This window comes from Protopterus annectens, chromosome 5.part0 (assembly GCF_019279795.1).
Source record: "Protopterus annectens isolate FY-2018-M chromosome 5.part0, PAN1.0, whole genome shotgun sequence".
NCBI classification, from domain to species: Eukaryota; Metazoa; Chordata; order Ceratodontiformes; family Protopteridae; genus Protopterus; species Protopterus annectens.
In genome coordinates, this window is record NC_056735.1 from 616,272,619 (window position 1) to 616,292,618 (window position 20,000).

A 20,000-nucleotide genomic window follows, 5' to 3' on the forward strand; every position below is an offset into this window, starting at 1 on the left:
GTTTTTATAGACCACTGTCCTCACCCTGTTACTGTTGTTATTTCTTATACCTCTTGCTATACTGTACTCTCCCACTATTCGCCTTGAAAACCTTCTTCTCTACTTCATTTTTCTCTCTTCACCTACCTTACTCAACTTACCTTATCAGTCAGCATTTCACTGATTGTTCTCCTACTACACTCACTTGTCTCTACCCGCTCCGTTCGCCCTGCGGGCTCACTCCGCTCCCCTACCCTGCCCCCAATTCTCACCCACCCCCACTGCTCCTACATTTATTCCTCTGTAGCCACACCCCATCACATTCTGCTCCAATCTGACACTCCAACTAATTAACACTCCCACCCCTCCTTGTCTCAACACCTCACCTGTTATTACCTGACCTCCCACCCCACCTTGTTACAACACCACACCTTTTCTCATATCTCCTTACCTGCTCTTACATACTTACCTCTCTTAAAGTTTTCACCCTAAAAACTAATATAATGGCTAAATTACCCATCCCATACCTAATAAAACTATCACTCTTGTTCTCACTCTTTCCTACTCTAACTATTGCCTATCTGCTAACCTCCTATGAACAACCATTATACCCCTCCCTTCTCTTCCCCAACAAATACATGTCTACACTAATACTATCCATCTCTCAAAACTACATACACATAACAGCCAAACCCTGCTACCTACAAGCTAAATATCAAGCTAAATATTAAAAAAATCACTTAACTATTATTTCAACTTTCATTACCCTAAATATAGAATACAACTCCACTCCTTATTAGATGGGGACATTCATCCTAACCCAGGCCCAAACAATATCCTTGACACTAAAGAGTGCAACCCTAATAACTCCAGTACCCAAGGCCCTACTAAACCCTCCAACTCACTCTATATAGCACATCTCAATATACGTAGCATTAACAATAAAACTGCCCATCTCCATGCCCTCCTACATGTTCACCTATTTGACATACTATGTCTATCCGAAACATGGCTAAAACCCACAATTAAAGACAATGAAGTCACCCCACCTGGTTATAATATCCTGAGACTAGACCGGACAACCAAGAAGGGAGGCAGGGTAGCAATCCTTTATAAATCAGACCTACAAGTTACCACTGTAAACCTTAGACCACCTTCTGACAATAATGCTAAAATCCTCATTTCTAAATTTCAGATAAACTTATGTAAATCTATATACATCATTTGCATCTACCTTCCCACAGGAAATAAAATTTCAGTCCTTGAAAATATCCTTAACTGTCTTTCTATTAATCTCCCACAAGAAACCATAGTCCTAGGAGACTTTAACATTGACTGGAAGTTCTGCAGTATGGCACACCCGATCACCCATATTACCCTATATGGCTTCTCACAAACTATTAACTCCCCAACTAGAATTAATAAACCCAATAACAAGGAAAGTATCTTAGACTGGATTCTTACTAATACTCCTCACCAAACATACCAAGTAGGAACTCTCCCAGATGATCTAAGTGACCATCCACTAACTTTTATTATCAGACACAAAACCAACCTAATTTACCCAAACAATTTCAGGATAATACGCACCAAAAAGCATTTTAACCCAGAACTCTTCTAAGCTGAACTCAAGCAATGTAACTGGTTCCCTCTAAAATCTCTCCCACTAAATGAAGCAGTGGAATACTTTAATTCAACATTCTTAACCATCCTCAACCATCACACCCCAACTCGCTCTGTTAGAAATAAAGCTAAGCTTGCCCCTTGGCTCTCAAATACTACTTGACAAAAAATGCTTCTTAGAAAGAAATCCTGGGCAAAATGGCGTACTACTAAAAATCCCACTGACCACCAAACCTTTAGACAACTTAGAAATAGTACTAAAACAGCCATCCTCTTAGACAAAAAGAACTTCTATTTCCAACTACAGCAAACATACCATAAGAAGCCCCAAAAGTTCTGGACTAGCATTAACAAACTACTATACCCAGGTCAATCTATCACACCTAACCCACAAAGCTCTAACCCTGATAATCCCACACAAACAGCTAATGCCTTCAATTCTTTCTTCACAGATGCTATCCAAACTCTTGCTAGTCAACTATCTCCAGATACCTCAAATCTGCCTACATCTATTACAAGCCCACCTCCATCATTTCAGTTAAAACCAGTTCCAACTCCCTTTATTTGCTCCCTTCTCCAGAAACTAAAACCTACTACCCCCTCAGCTGACAAACTTCCTGCAGAATATCTGCAAAAAGGAGCCAAAGCCATAGCCTATCCCATTCTCATTCTGGAACAGAACCATAAGTGAAGGAACTATCCCATCTATCTGGAACATTTCTCACATCATCCCTTTACATAAAGCTGGGAACTCTACTGACTTTTCTAACTATCGTCCTATTGCTCTTCTATCTCCCCTAGCAAAAATTATGGAGAAATGCATCCATAAGCAACTACTTAACCACCTACTCCAAAACAACTTACTAGCCAATTGTCAACATGGATTTAGACCTTTCCACAGTACTACCACTGCCCTACTAACCTTCACAGATTTCATCAACAAAAACAAAACAACAAAATTCTCTCCTCTGCAGTCTTTATTGATTTATCTAAAGCTTTCGACATGGTTAATCACCAGCTCCTTTTACATATACTGAAACCCCTCTTACTTGAACCTCTAACCATAAATTTATTTTTATTTTTATTTTACATTTGTTGACTGGGCTAGTCTAACTGGATATATGTCCAGTTTCAGTAGAGGCCGGGGGAGAAAAGCTCCAAACATGATCAGTAGCAAAGTTAACAATATATAAAAAGACATGTATATAAAAAACACAGTACAAAGGTAGTATTGGTTAAATGAAAAATATACTAATAAAATTATGGACTATAGGCATTGTACTAAAGGTTAACCAAATATAAAATAAGAAACACTTGTTCAAAACACAAAACAGAGTAAGATCATTGTAATTTTACTTTTAATATAAATAATGAGGAAAAAGTAGGTTTGGAGGCTTAGGTTAGTGTGAGGGGAAGGGATTTGAGCAGGAGGGGCAGAGGATTTCAGTCTGGGTTAGCACAAGGACAGAGCCACTGGGTTTTAAGATGTTCTTTGATATGTTTTTTTGAATAGAGAAGTAGAAGCTAGGGTAGATAGTTCAGTAGGGAGCAGATTCCAGTTTTTACCTGTAGTATTAGAGAAAAGAGAGTCACCAGCTTTGTTGTTAGATTTGATTGAGGATACCAGAAGTTTATTGGCAGAACGTAGTGTAGCTAGATTTTTATGTGGTGAAATCAGATCAGTGAGGATAGGGGTATTATCGGGGTAGTGCAGGATCTTATAAGTAATAAGTAACTGTTTATTGAGTATATGGTTCTGTATTTCTAGCCATCCTAGTTGTCTGAGGTTAAGGCAGTGGTGAGTTTTAAAGGGAGAGCATGTGATGAATCTAGCTATGTTATTATAAAATTGGTTTAAATCTTACTTAGACAATAGACAAGAAGCTGTGCTATGGGAAAACAACCTATCTACTCACCTCCCTATTTCCCTAGGTGTTCCACAGGGCTCTATATTAGGCCCACTCCTATTCTCCATTTTTATTAATGACCGTCACTCAGCAATTCCTGAAGCCACCTGTATTCAGTATGCAGATGACTCCACAATAATTTGTTCAGCCACGTCTTCAACTGAACTACAGTCCTTTACCCAAAAAGCATTTAATACAGTAGAACAATGGTTCTTATACTGCTGCCTCCTCCTACATCCTAAAAGAACTAAACTTTTACTTTTCACACCAACCCAAAAATCCATACCAATAAATTTCACACTAGTATCTAATAATGGCATAATTATATCTCCCGACTCAACCACTAAACTTTTAGGAATAACAATAGATAACAACCTTAGCTTTGATACTCATATAAACAGTACTATCAAAACAGTCAACAAGAAATTGGGGTCCCTCTATAGAATCAAACCCTTTGTTACGTCAGTAGCCAGGACCACCATAGCCAGAACTCACCTAATCTCCACCCTACTCTATGCTTCACCTGTATTCACTAATCTTTCTAAAAACAACCTCAACAAACTGACTATCTCCTATAATAATATTGCTAGATTTTCCACTGGCTCTCCTTTTAGAACTCATCACTGACTTAATCTTAAGGAACTAGGATGGCTAGAGTTTAAAAACCAACTGCAATTTCACCAGCTTGTCATAGCCCATAGGACCCTGTATCAACCCACCAACACTCCAATACTCTGTTGCCTCATTACCCCATATAACAATCTTAAACACTTACGCTCCTCAAACAAACTCCTTATTAACACCAGCAGATCTAACAACTTAGCAGGAGACTCTCTGTTCTCTAATACTGTTGGTAAGCACTGGAATCTTCTTCCCACTGAACTCATATCTCAGTCTTCATTGACACTTTTTAAACAGAATCTAAGACTATTTCTCAGTACTCATTGGTTATGCCCCTGTACTAACCCTGACTAACTTTCTCTCCATACACTACTTTTATTACTCTTTATCTTTATTGACCTATTTTTAATCAACCAAAGACCATGTTATTGCAATTTAAAATATGTATATATGTATATAGTAACATCTCTTGCACATTAGCTTATATGCTCACCAGGAGTGTTGTATTTTACTAACAATAGCTGTTATATACTTTGACTATTGTAACTTGCTATATTGTCTTTATGTAAGTGTCTTGGAGCTTTTCTCCCCGGGCCTTTACTGAAAATGGACATGTATCCAGTTAGACTAGCCTGGTCAACAAATGTAAAATAAAAAAATAAATAAATAAATAAAGATATTACTGTATTAGAAGTTGAAGATAATGAACATCGAATAGTGTTATGCTTGTCAGTAGCAAAAATAGAAGATGTGAGACAAGTCTTGGAATGCTTTAATGTAAGGAAATATAGATCTGTTTTTATTTATGTTGGTACAAATGATCTCATCCAGATGGACTTTTTGACTGTTAGTAGGTAACTTACAGCCCTCTTAGAAAGTATAGCTTGTACTGGTGTTAGGATGTATTTTTCCCAAAGCACATATTGAAAGGATAGTCAGGTCATTGTGAATGAAAAGATTTTTGGGGGTAAATACCTACATGAAAAAAAATGTCACATTTTAAAAAAATGGAAATATGTATAGCATCCAAGCCTAGTTTTGGGCATATGTGTTCAGACAGGATGGCGTGCATTTGTCAAGATCAGGGAAGAGAATTTTTGCAGCAGATATACAATATTTGAGAAACACTAGACAGGATTTTTGCCAGGTCAAAAATTTAACATTTCACAGATAGCAACATTTGATGCACCTCTGATAGTTGTTAATGCTGGGAGCATTAATAATGTTTTTTTATTGGAAAATTTGCTATATTTCTACAAGATTGAGGTTGTTATTGTTTGTGAAACATGGTTAAAGAACAATGTCTGGAAACCAGTTCTTTCAGGGTATAAATGTTTTTACTGTAACAGAAATTCTAACAAAAAAATCAGGTGGAGGTGTTATGATAGGGATTAAAGATAGTTATGAGACCTGTGATTATTACATTTTCAATAATAACACCAATACTATAGACTGTGTAACTGTGACAATAAAGACAATCCTAGAAAAAGTGTATAGATCACCAAAATCAAGTCCTGATGACCTAGAGGAATTCGGATTCCTATTAAATGATCAAAGACGCATTCTTTTGAATGTGTCTTAATTGAACTTGAAAGCACGAAAAATCAAAATAGCGAAATGACATATAAGCGAATTCTTTCCCTGGGAAAGAAATCACTTGGCCACTTCCATTACTTTGCCATTTCGTGACTGTAGTGCGATCTCGGAGTTGGTGTATTTAAGTAGGGAGGTGTGGGGGGTGAAGCCCCCACTTTCTGTAATGTTTTAATTTTTTTTTTTTTTTTTTTGTGGAACAGTGATTTTTTTTCCCTTGAAATAAAATCACTATTCTAAGCATTCAAGATTGAAAGCTTTTGCTTATATGGGTTCGATAAATCATCATTCTTTTTTTTAAGCATTCAATGATTTAACATAGATCTGAGGAATTCATACATTTCTTGCATAAAACACAGGAGGGAAGAATAATATTAGCTGGGGACTTAATTTACCAGAGACAGACTGAAATTATATTGATTTAACAATGTTAGTGAGGAAATTATTCACAACATACGTCCAGGAACAACAATTGCTTTAGACTGTAAAAAAAAAAAAACTACCAGGGAAGAGAACATACTAGACATTGTTTGTGTTCCTAAAGAAATTACTGTTATTTCAGCTCGAGTTTTACCACCGTTGATGTGCAGTGATCATGGGGTTATAAAGGTTAATTTGTTGCTTGATAATTCTGCCAAACTAAAATCTAAACCAATGCACAGAAGATCAGTTAAGGATTATATGGAAGCAAAACAACCAATAAGTAAAACTAACTGGAATGATGTGTTCAGTGGAAAAACTGCTGATGGAATGTGAAAAGTTTTGAAAGAGAAATTGAGTGCAAAAAAATAAAAAAAGTGTTTAACATCAGGATCTAGGCACGCAATGTCAGGGGGATATATTTCCATAATAATAAGATTCTTGATTAAGATGAGACACAAACATGTAAGAAATGAAGTAGAGGTCAAACTGCAACTTTGAAAACTGAAATAATCAAGCTGGATAAACAAATTAAGCATAGTGTGAGACAAGATCAAGAAAAATTTGAAGAAAATTTATATAAAAATATTGAACAAATAGGAAACCTTTTTATACATGCATAAGATTTCGAAAGAGTAAAGACATACAAAGTTATAAATTGTGCATAGATTCTAAAATTTATTCTCAGACACAACAGATTATAGATATATTTACAAAATCTTATGCAAAACAGTTTGGCTGCACAAATGAGGTGATAAGATGTCCTAGTGACATCCAGGTAAACTCAGATACTGGAATCAAATTAGATTATATTGAAAAAGAACTGTGCAAACTGGATCTAAACAAAGCAGAGGGAGAAGATGGAATGAGTAATAATGACCTGAGAACCCTTCAGCAAGAACTTACAGTACCATTGTATCTATTATTTACTAGGTCACATAAATATGGGGAGATTCTTCAAGATTGGAGACATGCGCTTATTAAACCTGTCTTTAAGGGAAAGGGGAGTAGGACAAATCCAGAATCATACAGACCATTAACTCTACTTTCATGTTGAGGAAAAATAATGGAAAAGGTTACATTGGACAAGTTATTGTCAGAAATGAATAGGATGGGATTTTCAACCATATATCAGCATGCATATGTTGAAAATAGATATATTGCCACCTGCAACATGATGTTCTATAACAATATAATAACAGCTATAGATGAAAAATTGTGCTGTGATGTAATTTATATAGATTTAACTTCAGCATTTGACAGGGTCATAAACAAAACACTGATCAATAATTTAAAACAACTAGGTATTGCTTTACTCTTGATAAGATGGAAGCTGCATGACTTACAAATAGTAAATGGCAAGTATCATACATCATTTGGACAGGTGAAAATCTTGGTTACAGTGAGGGTGTCCCACACTGCTCTCTCATAGGCCCTTGCTTGTTTAGATTGTATCTTTCCCACCTAACTTTTTCATCTGAGGTGTTCTAAAGTCTATGCGCAGATGAGCTTAAATTGGGTGAACTAATTGCATGTGTTACAGATAAGGCATGTCTGCAGAATAACTTGACTAAATTGACAGTTTGGACACAGGAGAATAATATGTTGAAAATACATCAAAAACTAAGCATATGAGGCTTGGGAGACATCAATTGAAAGGTGAATATTTAATACAGCACACACTGATTGAAAACTGAAGATTCATTTAAGGACGTGGATATATGGGTAGATCCAGCTTTGAGTTTTTCTAATCATATCAATCAAATGGTTAATGATAGTTATAGAACTATTGGTTGTATAAAAAGATTTATAAAGTCTAGGAAATCAGAAATGATGAAATCATTGTTTGTTAGTTTTGTTAGACCCAAACTTGAGTATGGAATAACAATATGGAAACATTATAAGAAAACAAGCATGAGTAAACTGGAAAGAGTACAGCAAAAATTTACCAAGGGCATCTATGGATGTGAAAATTTAATGAAAGACTAAAATATCTGAATTTGTACATTGTCTCTTATAAATATCTAAGAGGAGTTCTAATTCAGGTATATAGGGCATTTATAGACAAATACCTCTGGGAATGTTTGGAGCTATCAAAACGTAGCAGAGATTCATCAGACAACCTATGTAGGAATGAAGTGTGCTAATTGGTTCTCTGAGACAGCAGCTGATAAATGAAATAGACTACTAAATTACATTAAAGCAAGTACGAGTTTAGATATTTTTAAGAACAGCCTGGACACTTTTTATAGGAACAAGTGTTTTTGTATATTGGCAGGCTAGAAGGGCATAAATGCCCATGCTTGAAATATTTGTATGTATGTATGTCTGCATGCATGCATGTATTTATTTGGTTAACAGATGATAATCAGGCTTACTAGTGAATTAAAAAGGTGCTCTTAGCATATGAATGCTTTAGAAGGTAGCACATATTCAACATTCAGACCCTGATAAGATAACGTATAACCAAAAACACAATGATTTTAATATGTGTCCTTTTGTGAAGATGTGCAAACAGGAAGATTATGCTTGAGTGAAAAACTTTTATACCATTTAGAAATGAAGAAATACTAATTTTTGACAGCTGGTTAGTGACTTTCTAAGATGGTACAGCCAGAACATAAGCATTTGCTATGCCCCAGTACATATTAATGTTTGTATTTGAATGAAGCCATACATCTGCAGAAAGCAGAAACAAGCTACAATTATGACTAAAGTGTATGCTGATCTCATAAATGTCTAATAAAATGCATAACTAGCAGCGCCAGATATCAACTAAGGAACTGTTGCTTAACATAAAAATTAGGTTATCTAGGTTTAGAAAGGGTGATAATAGCTGAGGTTTTAACTATTACATTGTTTCCATTAAAATGTTTTAGCTGTGTTTTACATGTCCTTTTGATTTCTCATTTAATTGGAATTCAACTTGCATTATTTCCGAAGACATTTGATATTGTTTATATGGCAGGCGATCAACATTTTCTTATTGATTTCCCCATTCAGTTTTTGTTATCAGCTAGCAGCATCTCCCATCAAAGTGGTTTGCTTCATGGGGCTGAGAAGGTTGAGTTATGATTATTGTACTGTAACTGAGTGCGAGAAAGTCTTAGTACGTACTATTTCATTTATGCTTTTGGACATTATTTTCACAACATTTAAAGTGATTGTCTTTTACTGCTTTTGTTCCTACATAGGAAAGCTTTTGTGAGTTATACAGTTTCATTGTCATGCCTAACACAGGAGGTATGCAGTATTAACGTCCCAGGACAGCCGTGGTTTCTAAGTATTTGTTTGGCTGACTCGGTCTGTAGTTCCCTGCAAGGTATAACATATTCCATATTACTACAGTGCATAACTCTCAACCTCTTAGTGCAAGAAATCTGTACAAAGCCTCACACAATGGAGGGACAAAGGCCCCAAAATAGAGAAATATGTTAAATATTGCTCTTATAAACTCAGAAAGTAGCTAGAGTAACAGGATTTGTTTTAACATACTTTTTGTATAGCATTATTTAATGCCTTTAATCCTCAGATCATGCCAGTGATTTGCCAGGAAACCATACATTTTATGAGGAACAGACCAAAATATGAGCCAAAAATATGGACATTCTGTATAAATCTGGACAGTTGAGAGGTATGCTACAGTACAAGACTGAGCATACATCAAGAAGACATCAGAAGGCTTAATTTTGAGAAAAGCACATCAACAGCAAAGGCTATGTAAGGTACCATGAATATTAGCAATCCATACAGTATGAAGGCATGTCCATATATAAGACACCATGAATATTACATTCCATACAGTATGAAGGCATGTTTATATGTAAGGCACCATGAACATAACCAATATGTACAGTATGAAGGCATGTCCATATATAAGGCACCATGAATATTAGCATTCCATACAGTATGAAGGCATGTCCATATATAAGACACCATGAATATTAACAATTCGTACAATATGATGGCATGTCCATTGTGAGTATTAGAAGAAAGGGACTTGGACAGTTCCTTAAAGTGCTAATAGAAATTGCAAATCAAAGAATGCACCGAAAATGCAAACAATAATTACAGTTTAGAAATCAAACAAGCATCAAGAATTCACTACTGATCCAAAACCTTTTTTTTTCTAAAAATCATAACATTGGACAGATGATCCCTGCTGTTTTTTCAGATTAACTACTAGACTTGAATTCAGCCCACATGATCAAAGTGATTTGGTCATATTTCTGTCAAAAGTCAAAATCCTCTCACTCTTCCATAAAGTACATTTACTACTTCTCACTTACTGTTCAGTTAACTGTGTATTCAGACTGGATAAGGTTCATAGATATGGTTTGCACCACGTGGTGTTACTACACACACACACACACACACACACACACACACACACACACACACACACACACACACACACACACACACATATGCATGCATGCTTCTCAAAGACTTAACAATATTCTGAAATAGGCAGGAGTGGAGTGGACATGTCCTTACAAACTATGAAATCACTTAGCATCTAGTCTATATGCTTATGCAAAAAAGATGTATTGCATGCCTATGCCTTAGAGTGCAAAATATTATTATGACCTGAAACACCTAACTAGAAGGCCGTTAGCTCAGAAAATGCAGCCAACTATTCACATATGCAGGTTTCTACAATGCACCCAGTACAATGCAGGAACCAGTTGAACAGGGGTGCTGTGCACATAAAGCTTAAGGTCAGCCTTGGATATTAAGAGAAGGTGTTAAATTTAGATTTATTAAAGATGAGTGAGCCCTCACAACCTAAATGTAGATAAACAATGGCCATTGTTGCATTGCCTGGCAGAGTGTTTGCATCCTAAAATCTAAATGCATACTTTACAGGGGGACTATATGTAAGTGGCAGCCTATGAATGCATAGAAATGAAGACTGGTCCTTGTGAAACAGTAATGAGAAGATACTTGGACAGTGAAAGATGACCAAGACATGCTCTCATATGCCTACATTCCTATAAAGTCAAGAAAAGGACCATAAGGCAAGCCAGAACTGATTTCCCTTTGAATGTTTCTTTATAAATGTAGTCAAGGACTTTCCTAACTCTTAAGGCAGGTGAAGATATTCAGCTATACACAATAACTGAGATACAAAGCATAGGTTTGCATTCATGTTTAGACAAAACTAAGATATTGCTGGTATTATAGAATTGCCTCAGGCTACATAACAAGATCAACATGCAAAGCTTCATGGAGAAATGTGAACATGGTGGAACACATAACACACACAAATAACTTATTAATTCAAGATTAACACCTTACATGGATTGGCAGATTAATTTGTATAGCAAGAACAAAATGGGGGAGACAGAAGGACCAGAAAGAAATGTTAGTATGCCAATATGGATGGAATCAAAATAGGACTGGACTATATCATAGGAAAAGTTCAGGATAAATGGAGCTGAGAGTAGCAGAGCAAGAGTCAGAGATGATCAACAAGGCATATGGTATAAAACAAAAACAAGGAAACAAGCTAGGAGAGGCAGAGTAGGACTTGGAGTTTATTCAAGGATAAAAAGTGCAAAGTACAGAAGAAACCCAGGCAAAAATCGTAGCAAGGAGAAGAATGATGACCCACAGATGGGGTAATAGCCTCTTGCACATCTCAAAACACACTAAAGCTAAATGCTGGACAAGGAAATTTATATAAAACTGTATCTAATCTGGACATAAGCACCACAGACAATGCTAATGTGTACAACAAAAAACAGGGGAGACCCAAGTAATGATGTAAAAACAAAGGAGTGGTACAGAAAAGGAACAAATGTATATTCAGGGAAAGGTTGAAGGATTCAATGAAATATGCAGACCAGCAATTTGTCAGACTGGAAAGGGGGAAAGAGAGCAAATTGACCTACCTGAAAGGTGGGTCCTACCAATGGATGGACAATAAGGACAAAAAAGGGAGATGTTCAAAGAAGAAGTAGCATCATCTGAAAATGTAAGCTTACCATACTGTCTTGCTTGCACTCTAAAATCATATATATATATATATATATATATATATATATATATATATATATATATATATATATATATATTTAAAAGAAGGGGGAAGAGTTTATTCAGTGATAAAACCAAAGTAAAGAAGTACTGGAATCTATTGTACAGCTGATAGAAGACTGTAAACATAATATGGAAAAACCTTCAGTTAAAAAAAAAACTCTATGCACAAATGAAAGCAAATGAAAGATGGTATGGGAAATCAGTTACTACAATTAAACACTGAATAGGAAAGGGAGATAGTAGGACTGAGGAAGGGAACTAGAAAAAGATAATGACACCCTCAGATAATACTGGACCTGCAATTACGTTTGTTCAGTATAAGATGGCTTATAGATGGCACCTAACACCAGCTCAAATTGAAGGAGAAAGGGTGGACATCAGATGACAGCTATTTGAGATGTGGAGAAATTATGCCAAGATACTTACACCTGGTATGACACTGTAAGGAGATACAAAACATTTGGAAACAGATAACTGAACCAGTTAGAATGGCCACTAGACTACAACTGCCTGAGACAGGGTTGTACATTTTTGGTTATTTGGCCTTTAATTGAGGAGAAAAGGGTTAGAGAGTACCACAAGTACATCGATCTTACATATAGCAGCTGTGTTTCTTTTAGCAATATTAATATATTAAGATGTGAATATCAGCACTGGGTTAGTCTGCTATGTAAAAGAAATAGGGACAGGGATATGAATCGATGTCTGTACAGAATATTAGAGTCCAAATCAGGAATGACCACAGCAAAGTGAAGAATCATAGCTCTCTCATTCAGGCTGGTGGGTGGATTCTAGTCTAGGTGGCAGCCAGGGAAGGAATGATCATCTCAAAACAGATGCTCAGGAGAGACGAATCACCCAATAGATGAGGAAGGCAGGTAGAAGCCAGGAGAGAAGGGATTAAAGATAAGGCAACTATGATCAACATGGAAGGGGGGATCATATGACCCAATCAGGAGGAAAAGGATATGAATAAAGCTCAGCAAGATCAGGAAATGACTACAGATGATAATGGTGAAGGCATTGAAAATGGAGAAGGAAGATGTTTGGTATAGTATGGAAAGGTCAATAGCAACATATATGCAACTAACAAGGATGAGAGTGATTTTTTCAGTATTTTTTCAAACAATGTACACACATATTTAAGGAGGGCACAGGAATCATACTGGGGGGCTTTAAAGTCACAACAGAGCTGGAGAAGGACAAGCTATTTAGGAATAAGGAATACAATACAAAGATGAAGCAAAATTTGGAAAATGCATGATGTTAGATGGATAAGTAGACATATGGAGGAAAAATACCTGCAGGTCAGGGAGCAAACTTTGTTTAGGAATGGCATGGAAGGCAAGTAAGCTTGATATGAAACTGAACATGAAAGGTTCAGAGGGCAGGTTAGTGAACAGACAAGTACAGGAAATGCTTATATGGGACCATGCATCATTGGTCATGATGATTACTGTGGTGAATATAGGCCAAGGATGTGATGAAGATGGGTGAGCTAGAAATGGCTGGAACAACAAGGAAAGGAAAAGTTAGGAAAATGGCATAGAATACAATGCAGGGCAATGAAATGGACAGGGAAAAGATGAAATGGGAAATTTATTTGGATGGAGCAATATCTATAATAATGAGTGAGGAAGGATGGAGAAGAAAGAAAGCAGATGAGAAAATAAGCATGTTGGAACAGCAATTGGTAGGAATCCAAGAAAGAAATATTTCAGAGTGCAGAAGACAAAGAGAAAAGAAGATAAACAAAATGCACTTAAGATGGTGCTGGAGAGCAAATTCATGACATTAATAGAAACTGAGTAGTTGTACTGGAAAGATTATTGCTGAGCAGTGAGTGAATCCCAATGTAAACAACTAACAACAAATATAAACCCAGACAAAAATGACTGTGAAAGAGGCAGGGTTAAAATGGAAAAGAGCAGAGAATATGAGAAGATGCTAAACAAATCAGACAATGCTTTAAAGGGAGTATCACATGACTAATAGAAAGCAAGAAGAGGGAACACAAGAAAGACAGGACTAGGAAAATTTGGGGAAGGGAATGGAATTGGGGCAGATGTGGAAAAAATGCTAACTGCGGGCATTCCCAAAGAGGAAGGTAAAGCTACTATTAGTAAAATGACGGAATGAAAAGCAGTAAACCGGATTAATTTTTCAGTTGAGTTCTACAAGTGGAATGGCAGGCAAATGTGTCAAGTGCTAAATGAAGATATAACAGGATACTAGAAGTTGGTGTAATCTCAAATAGCATGAGACAGGTGAGGATAATATTAAATCCCAAAGGGTATATTGACAAGATGGATGTAGGAAATTCTTAGACCATTTCCATGATGAATGCAGCAATAAAGATACAGAGCAAAATGCTAGCAAGAATGCTTAGCCTGATCCTATCACTGATAATACCGGAAGGTGAGAATGAAATTAGAAAACACAAGAAAGGTGGCATCAAAATGGTGGAAGTTAATAGTATGTATGCAGAACAAAAGCGACAAGTAAGAAAATGGAGGGAAATTTACATTTGAACCCACAAAAATCCTTTTACATGATGAAATAGAGTTTTTAGGGGTGTGTGCAGAAGAAGAGAGAGATAGAATAGAACTTCTACAGGTGGTTGAAAGCAATATACTCTAAATGAAAGTTGAGGATTGCACGTAATGGGGGCAGGGTAATCAGGGGTGATGAAAATTAGCAGAGGAATGAGACTGGGTACCAACTATCACCCAGACTATTTACACTCATGATTGAAGGGTTATCAATTAAGGTAAGGTACATATTGTATATATAGATGAGGATGTTGGGGATAGACTCCAAATTTTTGTTATATTGATATTTGATCTGTTGTTAGAGGATATATAGCCAGCCTTAGCAGCAATACAGACAATATCTGAGACTTTTAAAACAATTTTAGGCCTGCTCTGCAATTCGAAAAAGGCAATATTAATTGCAGTAATGAAAAAAGAGGGCAGAAGGAATGAGGGAAATAAAAGAGACAAAATTCACAAGATATTTAGGGGTATATGTGTTGTCCAACATAGAAGAGACTGTACCGGAAAACCTGGAGGAAATTAGAAGAAAAATTAAAACAATCCTGGAGAGAGAAGGGAAATGGATCTTTAAAATACTGGGGAGGTGTATGCAGTCAGAATGATGGTATTTTCAGCAATACTGCATACACTAAGGAATATTATAGTTAACCGTTGGACAGAAAACTGCAAAACCTGCAGAAAGAGAGAGAAGACTGGATAGGCTAGGCAAATGGGAGGAGAATAAAGAGAAATAAACTAAGGAAAGGCAGAATTACAGGGTGACAAGGTATCCTACATTTCCTTACAAATGTCGTGCCCAAAACATAATATACTGGGTAGGGGCACAGGCACACAGGCAGTGGAATACACAGAAAGATAATGATGAGAGAGAGACAGACAGACAGAGACAGAGACAGACAGATACTTTGGAGAGAAAATATCAGAAGTAAAAGTATGAGTGGAATGAATGAGCTAGGCAACATGATTTGGGGATAAGGCAAAGGACAATATTTATGGAGAAAATCAGTTGGTAGAGAAACACAGACGAAAAAATAATCATAGTCCATATTTGAAGATGGGATGGGTAGGTATCCATTTAGGCAGAAGTCTAATTTAGAGGCTTTTGGTCATAATCCCACAGATGGTAGCTTTACACTATTGGGTCTTTAGTCTAGCACATACACCAAATGCCTGAACCTGTCATCTTGTCAAATGGTGGTGTAACCCAGCTCATATTTCCCAATTAGTGGGTGAACAAGCAGATTACTTTAGTATGATGAATTCTGCTTCAAAATGATCAACATCATTGAATCACTAACCAATATCAATATGAATGCTTAGCCAACACAAGCTAAGTATCCCCTGAGATAACTTTTCTGATATCTCCTGCATAAAACCCAAAAAGCCAGAGGGATCATGAGACTCCTCTTTCTTAGACTGTATTCATCCTGAAAGTTAATTTCAAGCAAGTTTTTGTTTTTCTTTTCCACAAGAAGTTTCTGTTGCCTCTGAGCTTGCATTAGGATACATGCATTACTCTTTGACTTGTGTACCTCTCAGACCCCCCAACCAGGATGACACTGCCCCTAGAGTGGATAATACCTAGAATTCTTGAACAGTAAGTGAAAAAAATGCAGTAAGAGTAATGATAGATTCAGGCTCAAGGACTTCTTTCCATGTTGATTCTGCCAAGCTTGCCCCCTTGGCTATGGCAAAACTGGGTAGTAAGTCGGAACAGGTGGAAAATCATTCATCTGTTCATTCATGTCACTAATCAGATGAAGAGGCATTTGGTTACTTTAAGAGAGTCATAACAACTCTTTCTGTTTATCTGAGCTTCATTTCATTTCTTCACATTGGCATTGTGAGTATTAGGCAGAAACCGTACTGTATCAACACCTGTCTCAGCCCTTTGCAATACTTTGTTTTAATTAAACAGTCATATACCCCTGGTCTGCACAGGTTTTAAGTCACCTGCTAGCTGTCGGACAATGAAGTATGTGGTTTGGGAACAATGTGTGCCACAGCCAGTGAGTTCCACAGGAATGGCTCAGTATTGCCTTAATTCACCACCACTGTCCTCCTAGGCTCCCCTAGCAAGGGAGGTGCAGGAGGCATAATGCCTCCTCCAGCCATGACGTATGCCCAGCCCTGCATCACAACCAATCTTAACAGACCCAGCCCTTAGAAGCAGTCCTTATGCTAAAGGTATGAAGATCTGAGAAGTAAGAAAGGTAAGTAAGAGATTAGTGAAGTAAAGGCAAGCTAGAAAAGAGACGAAGAATGGAAAATCTTACCACAGAAACAGAAAAGACTACTATCCTCATCAACAGATCCATTCAGGAATCCTGCATGCCAGATATCTGGAAAAAGCATATGTCCTTCCACTCCACAAAGGAGGTAATAACTCAGACATCTCAAACTTCCGACCTATTGCCATACTCCCACCCATCTCTAAAATACTTGAAAAGTGCATTCAAACTCAGCTCCTTAATCACCTGATGTCAAAACAATTACTTTCCCCCACCCAGCATGGCTTTAGACCAGGACATAGCACTAACACTGCCCTTATCTCCTTCCAGGACACAGTTAATAGAGCTCAAGACTCTGGTTCCTTCATCTCTGCACTCTTTCTTGATCTGTCAAAAGCATTTGATACATTCTCCCACCCCCTTCTGCTTACCAAACTATCCAAACTGAGCATCTATCCCCCTACATTTCAAATTTGCTATAAATGCCAAATTCTCCACCCACCACTGCACCACACTGCAGCAACTAGACTGGCTTGAACTTCCTCATCACCTAATATACCTACAACTTACTATTGCCTATAAGCTTATTTACCTCCCAGCTGCCTGCACATCTCTCACTGGTATACTGACCACCTACCATCCTAATTGTCACCTCAGGTCAGAGAACAAAATGCTGTTAAATATCAACAAACCTAAACGCGCTGCCAGTCAAATGCTCTACTTTGTTACTATTTCTAAACTATGGAATGACCTCCCTCCTCCACTTAGCGCCATGTCTAATGCCTCTAACTTTAAAAGATCCCTTAAACTTCACCTCTCCTTACAGTGGATATGCAGTTACACCAATACTAGAACCGCATAACTTGACCCTCTCACTATCTTTCTCCTCCTCTCTCTATAACCACTCTAATCTCCCTTTCTCTCTACCACCCCATACTCATTTTTCCTCTCACTCTGAGCCTAGAATGCACCTACATTACCACACTGCTTTCCTTATTCTCTGCTACATTTCTCACTCAGTATTTAATTTACCTTTATTTCATAGTTTCATTCCATGACTATATGTTATTTTTCTCACTGTCTGTCCCCATTCCACCTTCTGTTACCAAGCTACTGTAAATAACCATAATGTTCATCTCCAATTTTACCTCTGATCACAATCCAGCATATGTAATCATAACGTTGTTGTACTTGCTGCTGTTGTATTATATATCCTGTATCACTATAACATATTTCTTGTCCATATGTGTTAAACGTGGAGCTTTTCTCCCCGGGCCTCCAGTGAAAATGGGTTCTTCTGGCCCAGTGAACTACCTCAGTAATGAAATGCAATAAATAAATAAATAATAAATAAATACTACAGATAAACCACCACAAGTAGAAGATATGTAGGATCAGGGACTTAACCCTCAGGGTGTTACACAGATGGTGTCTAAGTCCTAAAAGATCAGTGAAAGGGGGAAGAAAAGAAAATAATCACTAGTGGAGATGTGGAGAAGTAGACGAAGGGATGGTATATGTGTTCAGAAGATGGTAATCATATGGAAAGGTATGAGAAAGGCACTAGGGACATCGAGAGAGATTCCACAAAGAGGGAAGAATCTCATGGCAGTTCTACATCTTGGGGATACACAAAGGTAGTGGACAGGTGGAGGACATGGGACTAAGTGTGAATCTGAGATCAGGACTATTACTGCAAAGAGCAGCAAGAAGAAACAAAAGGCATTGGAACAAGACTTGAACAAGTAGTTAATAGATGTAGGAAGAAGATGACAAAATTGGTCAAGATGAAGAAAGGGAGGGAAGAAGGAGATCATAAGGAAAGAACAGGAGGTGTTGCAATGCTACTGCATCCACACTAACAATAGGGAATAGGATAAACAAAGGAAAACACTGTACAAATGGACTGCTGAGAGCAGTAAAGGGGGAGAACTGGAAGACGATGTGGCTACCTCTGATGTGAAGAAAGGTACACCATGCATGGTGATTGCATCTGCATGTATTTTTGCTTGATAAAAACAAACAATAATTAAAACAAAGTGAGGAGTGCTTTTTCACCTAGGTGGGGCTGATTCCCCTCCTGATACCTGTCTACAGCCCATCAACCAGCTTCAATGACCATGTCAGAGATAAAACACTGTAGACAAAATATGCGTGCGGCATGAAGGGCAGCACCATCATTTATAGAAAGAGCTCTGCCTATGCGTGCCAGGGTTCTGAGGTTCATGCAGACCTATCATCATTATCTAGGTCAAATTTTGCATATAATTCCATGATTGAATTGCCTTCCCTAGGGATTCAAGTTTCTTTCCATATCTCCAAAACAGACTGCTTTACTAGCTACTCTAAACATTCATGTTACACTATATTTACCCTGCACTTGTGGCAAGAGTTATAGTTAAAAAGTTTCCAGAATTGATCAGTTAACCTACCTGATTAACAAATGTGTAAACTACAGTAAATTAAATAAAAAATTATAGTAATGGTATACTGACCTCTTCACTTGTCTCACCCTGTTGTGAAATGTAACCAATCCCCCATTATGGGGATTATAGAGAGCTAGTATTCCATGGTTTGTGGTGTACATTGAACAAGGAGGCCCAGAGAACATGGAGAAACTGAAGACCACAAGGCAGCTATTAGTTCCACTGATATGAGACCAAAAACTGCAACCGCAAGAAACAATAAATTCATGCCAGTCTGGTTTCAGATACCAGAGTTGGAAACATAATGTCGCACTGTATTTTCTAATAACAAAAACCTTGCATGTAATTCCCCATAGACTATAAGAGCTGGGAGGGGAGGGGACAAAATCCTTAAGAAAGTGAAGGAGGGTTTCATGTGAAAGCAACATAATGTTCACCGAAACTGAGTTAACACTGAATTATAGACAATGTGAGAACTTACTAAATTATTTTTAGTTTTATGCAGTGGTACAGGAATTATTTTCTAGGGAAGAAGATGCACTCTAAGATAAAAATGTTTGTGATTAAGCTGTAATTATTGTTTGAGCTAACTTAGAAATG